Consider the following 7,947-nt stretch of genomic DNA (forward strand, 5'->3'; position numbering starts at 1 on the left):
CCACCTTTTTTAGTCTCTATTTCACTCCAGATTTCTTAACTACTTTTGTATTTTAATCTTTCTGTGCTTCAAAAAAGTAGTTTCCTCAGATCTATCTTTAGATCACGAATTGATTTTTTTTTTCTATTTTACATGTTTTTCAGCAAATCTACTGTGTTTTTTTTTATTTTAGCGATTATACTTTTTCATTTCTACAAGGACAGTCTGCTTCTTTTTCAAATAGCCAAGTTATTTTTATACAAATTTCTTGCTCTCTCATTTCCCTGATTTTATTTCTTTCTCTGAACATTTCAGAGTAGGCAAAGTAACACCTTATATGATAAGTCTGATATCAGATGTTTTTTAAGAAGGTCTAATCCGTCTTTTGTTCTGAATCGGTTTGTTTTCTCGTCTGTTTGATTTTTTTATTTTTTATTTTAAGCTCATATTTGGGTTAATTCAGCGTGTGGCAATCCTGAGGATCTAAATTTAGGTGTTTTTTTTTTTGTTGTTTTTTTTTAAGATGATTTGCATTTGCTACTTTGTAAACTGAAATGATACCAACCTGGGACTGTGGCAGATACTCAATGATTCTGGCCTAGTGCAGGAATTATGTGTGCACGCCCAAGCCCTTGTCCACACGTCCAGGCAGCGTGGCCATGTGCCTTGTTGCAGTCTTGAGTGATGTTGTGTATAGGTCACAATCCCTGGTCTGTTTTCAGGGATAATTTTAAAATCGGTTTTTCTTACTTTATGCATTAAAATAGTAAAGCATTCCAAGTCGTTTTAATTTATATAGAATCTTATCATTGTAATTAGTGGTTATGTCAGAATATTATTGTATTATATGGCTAAAAGAGAGAAAAATAGTCACTACTAAAGTTCCTTGACACATTAGTAAGTCCTATACAAAGCACAACAAAATTGGCTTGAAATGTACATGCATACTATTTTATTGAAGTAAAATGTGTATGTGTATATGAATATGCTTATATATTTAAAACAAATTTTGAATGTTCAACTTAATGAATTTTACAGATGTTTTCATCCTTGTAACCCTCAAGGTTATAGAACATTTTTAGCATTCTGGAAAGCTTCCTTGAACGCCCTCTTAGTCAATAACTCCAATGGTAACCACTGTTTTAACCCCTTACCAAAGATTAGTTTTGCCTTCCTTGAAAGCTTTTAAAAGAAATTTTAAAGCATATAGTATTAGAAGAAGATGGCAAAATAGGAGGACCCTGAATCCCCTCCTCCCATGGAAGCACTGCGTATACAGCTGCACACACCAATCCCTCTGAGAGAAATCCAGAAAGTATCTGAGTGATTCCTACATTGGGCATCAAAGAAAATCCCCACACTGCATAGGAAAGGCTGAGAGACACTCTGGTCATAAATCCCACCGTGGCACACTGCCTTGCAAATTGGGAGGGAACCCCCAACTGCTAATTTCTCCATGAGGAGTGAGGGGTTTGGACTACCAACTTTTAGGGTTGTTATTTGAGAGGCAAGCCCCAAATCAGCCAGCTCTGAAGCCAGTGAGGCTTGCTTGAAAAACATAGTTGCCCCACATTTTCTTCAGTTCTTCCTTTCTTCCTCTCCCTCCCTCCCTCCCTCCCTCCCTCCCTCCCTCCTCCCTCCCTTCCTCCCTTCCTTCCTCCCTTCCTCCCTTCCTCCCTCCCTTCCTCCCTCCCTTCCTCCCTCCCTTCCTCCCTTCCTCCCTTCCTCCCTTCTGTCCGATGGCATGGGGACAGGCACCAGGCAAAGTGCTCGACCATTGTCTCACTTGCTCAGCCTTGTCTCCCACCCTGAACGGCCTGCCTCGAGCTTGTAGATTAACTCCCATCTTGCTCTCATCGATTCACATTCCAGAGGCTCCATGCATGGCCCCCGCAGGGCCAAACCCTAAGGGACAAATTCCAGCTACAACAGGCAGATATAAAAAACGCGAGCCCCTACATTGAGCGCGGCTTCCCGGACTCCTGACCCCCGGAGTCTGTGAACCCGCCCGGAGTGTACCCAATAAAGCCTGATCCCTGTTTATTCGGCTGATTGGCTCTCCAGTCTCTTCTCTGTTTTATTCGGCGGTGCCCCCCCCCGCCCCCCCGCCCCCCCCCCCCCCCCCCCCCCGCCCCCGATTCCTTACACCTTCCTCCCTTCCTCCCTTCCTCCCTCCCTCCATTTGGGTAAGAGTGTAGCAGAACGTACTTGTACTTGTGGTTTTACTTTACATTTCCTCCTGACCAGTGATTCAGATGTCTTCTGTGAAGTGCCTGTACAAGCTCACCTTCTTAAATTGGGTTACTCATCCTTCTTAACTTAATGTATAGGATTTTCTGATACATTTTAGAAACAGTCTTTGATCAGATTCTGTTTGGAAGAGCAAGAAACTTAACAGTGAGGAAAAAATTCTGTGGGTCAGAGGGAGCAGCTTCACTTAGTGGTCTACATTAGTGCCGACCTAAGGCCAGAGCATGCAAGCAGCATTTCTCTTAGGTACTGGTTACTGGTTTCTTCTTGTTAATCTAGTCTTCAGCAGCTCTGAGAGCTAGAACATGTATACTGTGTACATGATGAAGTGAAGTGAGCACCCAGAATCTGAAGGGTGAGGTGGTACAGTATTGTGTTAAAATTGCCCCAGTGTTTATATCGCCTAGTTCCGTTGCCCTGGTTATTTTCCATTTGTGAACAATACTTCCAAGTGCCAACAGAGCCAAAGGGTTTATATGTACATGTTAAATTTAGGAGAGTCTTAAAAATTCATGCCCCTAATGAATGGGGATTCAGTTGGTGCAGGTTTTCAACCTGGTAATTAAAAGAGTTCTAAAAGTAGAGGCTAATTGAATTCCAATTTACTTCTCGTTCTGCATCAACAGCATGATTTTGGAAACTTTTTAAAAATAGCTATAATATTCTCAAATATTTTATTATAGCCTGACAGTAATGATTTTGTAAGTAGGCTAATTGTAGATTGCATTTTAGACCTCCTTTGGAGATACTTCTGTTCAATGCTTAGAGCTGGTAGAATAGATTTTGTTCAAAAGTCTGTCCTGGTACTTAAGAGATTTTTTACTTTCTTAGATCTACAGTTTTTTAAAAAAAGAATCAAACTTTGTGTATGGTATAGATTCTTTGCACAAGATAGATTTTTATATCTTTATATTACCTGGGGAATTATTTTTAGGTTGTTGTATATTTTGCATTAGGCAAAGCACACAATAAATTCTATTTTCTCCATTCAAACTTATAAAATGACTTTAATAACAAAGACAAATTTAGGGGGTTCTCAGACCCAAGGTCCCCATCTGTGCAATCTCCCTGGGTCCATGGACCCATGAATTAAGAAGCCCAAGTCCAGAGGATTAAAAGACTCCCTCCCTATTACACAAAGGCCTTGCTGTGAATATCACAAGTGAGTGTCCACTTCTCTTCAAGGTCACTGCAAGACAGTACTGGGAACAGGAGGAGGAGGGGTGATGGCCAGGGGAGGGGCGGGGATTGGGAGATGGAGAGAACCATTGCGGAGTGTTGACAGGACACTATAGCTTCCATCATCAATGTGGAAACCATATACATTTAAGGACTAGAAATTTAGATCTGATAAAACTCCTTCCAAGTTATAGTCTTCTATTTTTATAGTTCTATCAGCTTTAGCAACTCAAATCAGTGCAAGTATTTTTACATGTTTAAGAAATGCACCATTATGCCTGGCCGGTGTGGCTCAGTGGTTGAGTGTTGACCCATGCACCAAGAGGTCTCCAGTTCAGTTCCTGGTCAGGTCACATGCCCAGGTTGTGGGCCCAATGCCCAGTGGGGGGCATGCAGGAGTCAGCCAAACTATGTTCTCTCTCATCCATGTTTCTATCTCTCTTTCCCTCTCCTTTCCTCTCTCTCTAAAATCAATGAAGAAAAAAAAAAAAAAGAAAGAAAGAAATGCACCATTAAGACTTTTCCCTCATTGTTTTGAGAAAGGAAAAATGAATCAAGTGCCTATGTGAATGAAGAAAAAAATATGTTCCTAAAATTTTTCTTCCAGGGATTAACAAAGAAACATGGGAACTTGTGGAGAAAAGCTATTCTCATGAGTGACATCGCTGAATTTGTTGGAAATTCAAGATTACGTAATTGTGGGATCCACTTGAACTTTAAATCCTTCGTGACACTAAATTCTGTATTCCAGAATATTTCCAAGATATACAGAAGTTTCTTCTTGCTCTTTGTATATGCAATGCTTTTAGCAATTGCATTGAGTAAACGTTCCTCTTATTATGATATTTTATTTAAAATATTTTTTCTTGAAGCTTTTAAATCTGCATTTGTTACTGATGGATAAAGTACACATAAATCTGTCTCTCTGTCTCTGTCTCTCTCATATACATGTATGTATACATGTAAAATTTAGGACTATGAAACCTGAGCATATAGAAATTACAGCAAACTTAAATATAAATAAATTAGAAGTGTAGGAATCAAATTAATTACATTATCTCATTTAAAGGGGACAAAATAATTTATTCAAATGCATTTTGGCTTTGCTTTGTATTAAATAGAAAACAATAAGTGAGATGTTTGATAAATACTGTCCATATTTTAAACAAGATCCTATGTTAATACATAACATTTAAGGTAGTAAGTTTTCCAATTAGTGTTACATACAAAGAAGATATAGAGAGAGGTCACAGGTTCAAGTTCATTTCTTACATAAAGACTCTCAATGATTCTGTGTTGGGTTGAATAGTGTTTCCACAGAATTCATGTTCACGTGGAATTCGTGAATGGGATCTTTTTTTTTTTTTTTTATCCTCACCCGAGGACATCTTTCCATTTTTTGTTCAGGTAGAGTGGGAGGGAGAGAGAGGAACAGAGAGAGAGAGAGAAACATCGATGCGAAAGGGACACATCAAGTGGCTGCCACCCGCACAACCGACCAGGGCCGGGGACAAACTGCAACCGAGGTACGTGCCCTTAGCGGGAACCGAACCCGGGTCTCTCTGGACTGCAGGCCGACGCTCTAACCGCTGAGCCAAACCGGCCAGGGCGTGAATGGTATCTTAAATGGACGGTGTTCTTCGGGATGCTATCCAGTGAGGATGAGGTCATACTGAATTGTGGTAGCACTAGTCCAGTAACTGATGTGCTTATGAGTAAGACAACATTTGCCCACAGAAACAGACAGAGGGGGTGTGGTTGTGTGTAGACAGAGGCAGAAATTGGAGTGATGCTACCACAAGCCAAGAAACTCAAGGATTTCTGGCAGCCACCAGGAGTGAGAAGATGCAAGGAAAGATTCTTTTCTGGATACTTCAGAGGGGACATGGCCCTGCTGACACCTTGATTTTGGATTATTAGCCTCCAGAACCCAAGAGAATACATTTCTGTTGTTTTATGTCACCTGATCTTGGATAATTTGTGGTGAGAGTCTTAGGAAACTAACACAATTTCCAGTTGTTCCTCGATGAAGAACAAAATTCTTACTATGGCCTGTAAGACGCATTTTGGATCACCTCCTCGCTTGGGTCTGCGTCCATTATCTCTCCTTACTCTTTCTGTAAAGTTAATTGTTGTCATTACATGTTTTGCTGTGACATAAAATGAACTATGTTCCAATATATGCACAGCCCCTCATTTTGAAGTTAAAAAACATTTTTCAAGGAAATACTATACAGCCAAATCTCTCAGTGCATCTAGGACCAGCAGAGACATGGTTTCACAGCTGGATTTTCAAGTCCTGAGAGCAACAGTGATGCTTTATGGGCAGCCATGACTGCATCACTGCACGGCCACTTCGACGTTTGCAATGATTCATGGGGACAGAAATGGAAAAACGAACAGTAATCCACCTGTCTGCGCAGGTTTATTATATTGTAATTGCAAATATGATTCATTTTAGGAGCATGAACCCTAAGAGTGTGACTAATATTCAAATGGATTTATAACAATTATACATTTTATGATGTTGTTTATGATGAACTGTTTGGCTGGCAAGAATCCTAAATTTTGGTGAAACGCATTTAGTACAAGTCACAAAAGTCATATTAAAAAAGTCTTTGGTTCTGAGGTCATAATTCCATCTCATTCTCTTTCTAACGATAAGTAGTGGCATCCTCTGAATATTAGTTTCCTCTTCAGTAAAGCCAACATAATTAATCACAGCATTATAGTGAATATAATTAAGTCTGGGATATTATATCCTAGTATAAAACTTATTGTATCCCACATTTTTCTTAGTAATGATGGCAAATTCATCTTTTTAACTGGGACAGAATAGTGAGCAATTAAAGACAGTGACCTGTTTCTATGCACAAGTTAGCCCTCACTACAAAAATGTCCCACAGTGTTTCTTTTGTCCCTGCGGCACCAGCATGAGTATGCTCAGGCTTCAGAAGACATTTGCCTCCAGTGTCCTGTGCTGTGGCCAAAAGAAGATCTGGTTAAAACCCAGTGAGACCAATGAAATCGTCAATGCCAGCTCCTGTCAGCAGATCCGGAAGCTGATCGAAGGTGGGCTGATTATCCGGAAGCCTGTGACTGTCCACTCCTGGGCTCCTGCTGGGAAAACATCTTGGCCCACAGGGAGGGCAAGCATATGGGCATAGGTAAGGGAAAGTGTACTGCCAATGCCTGAGAGGTAACCTGGATGAGAATTCTTCGCCGGTTGCTCAGAAAATACTGTGACTCTAAGAAGATTGACCACCACATGTACCACAACTGTTATCTGAATGTGAAGGGTCACGTGTTCTAAAACAAATGGATTCTCATGGAACATATCCACAAGCTGAAGGAAGACAAGGCTCCCAAGAAGCTTCTGGATGACCAGGTGGAGGCCCACAAGTCTAAGACCAAGGAAGCTTGCAAGCGCCATCAAGAGCAGCTCCAGGCCAAGAAGGAGGACATCATCAAAACTGTGCAAGGAGGAAGAGACCAAGAAATAAAACTTCACCTCTCTTACTTGTACACAGTGGCCCTGGCAATGACATGGATCAATCATTTAATAAGAGTAGTCTTCATATAACTAGAAAAAAAATGTTTCATAGCAAACCAGCCCCAAACTCAGTGGTTCTTTTTTTTTTTTTTAAATGTTCCTTTCTTTTTCTTTTTTTTTTTTTTTTTTTGGTACATGCCCCTAGTGGGAACTGAACCCTCGTCTCTCTGGTCCCCAGGCCAATGTTCCAACTGCTGAGCCAAACTGGCCAGGGCAAACTCAGTGGTTTTTAAACAGCAATAATTTTTATCAGATCTGAGGGTTGTTTGATGTTTTGCTGATCCAATTTGGCTCTGCTGGGGAGATTCAGCTCTGCCCCCTCCCAGTGTCTCTCATCTCCTCATGGGCATGTTCTACTCATTATGGCAGCAGTGGTTCAAGAGATGCAAGCCACATCGGAAGATCTTTTCAAACTCTGCTTGCATTACATTTGCTAACATCCTATTGGCTAAAAGGAATGCCATGAACAAATCGAAGTGTGGGGAACTGTATCCCGAGCAAAGGTAGGGGAGAGGGGTGAGAAGATTTCAAACTGCAATAGAGAATTGTAAATCTGAGTCATTATTGCGATTAACCACTGAGTCCCTGGTTTTAAATTGTCTATAATATAATTGAATAAGGATAAGAGAAACAGTTTTAATGGCAAAAAGATATTCAATGAAAAAAGAAATGAGCATCAGTTGAGCTCTGGTGAAAGGCACGCAAACCAGTGAGGGATCCTTGGGAGAGCCAGGGGGCGTGTTCAATCAGCCCTTCTCTGCCAGCACTGCCTCCGGCCTCCTGGGGCCCGTTCCACTGCAGACGGTGCACCGGAACTCAGCCTGTGGATTCCTGGCACTGGGAAGCACACATCAAGCAGCCTCATCAGCTGTGAGCATCATCTGAGCCCGCTAGCAGGACTGCCCATAACCCTCTAGTGAAAGTTTGTGAAACTCAGAAAAAAAAGGAAAGAAAAAAAGTCAGCTTCTATCTCTATAAAATATAAC

At 41.0% G+C, this 7,947-nt stretch overlaps 1 pseudogene; it reads left to right on the forward strand.

The window, feature by feature from the left end:
* The first annotated feature begins 6,341 nt into the window (after positions 1-6,341).
* Positions 6,342-6,911, forward strand: LOC118616420 (annotated as a pseudogene).
* Positions 6,912-7,947: the final 1,036 nt, after the last annotated feature.

The sequence above is a fragment of the Molossus molossus genome, unplaced genomic scaffold (assembly GCF_014108415.1).
Source record: "Molossus molossus isolate mMolMol1 unplaced genomic scaffold, mMolMol1.p scaffold_m16_p_4, whole genome shotgun sequence".
Classification (NCBI taxonomy): Eukaryota; Metazoa; Chordata; class Mammalia; order Chiroptera; family Molossidae; genus Molossus; species Molossus molossus.